Below are 459 nucleotides of genomic sequence, written 5' to 3' on the forward strand. Positions count from 1 at the left end.
TGAATTGATGAGAGCAATAATTGAATTGATGCACACATCAGATCAAAATCTTCAAATCACTTGTACGGAAGCCGGTAGTTGCCAAGGGTATAAAATGAATATTCATTTAGCTGGCGGCCGCCACTTACTCTCTTGCGGCCGCCACTTAATTTATTTGGCGATCACCACTTAATTTAGACATGGAGACTGCCAATTCGAAGCCTCCGGCTGTCTCGATAATTTGAAAAACCAGATAAATTAAATGGCGGCGGCCAGTTAAATTAAGTGGGGGTTATGTGGCGACCGCTAGTTAAATAAGTGGCATAAGTGGCGGCCGCCAGTTTATTTATATGGCCGCCAGATAATAAGTTGCGACCGCCCGTTAAAACAATATTAATTTCTATACTATGGCACCTACAGACTTTCGTACATTAAAGATGTTTTCAATTTTTTGAGTTTATGTTAATTTTGCGCTCCATA

Source organism: Ostrea edulis, chromosome 2 (assembly GCF_947568905.1).
Source record: "Ostrea edulis chromosome 2, xbOstEdul1.1, whole genome shotgun sequence".
In the NCBI taxonomy this organism is placed as follows: domain Eukaryota; kingdom Metazoa; phylum Mollusca; class Bivalvia; order Ostreida; family Ostreidae; genus Ostrea; species Ostrea edulis.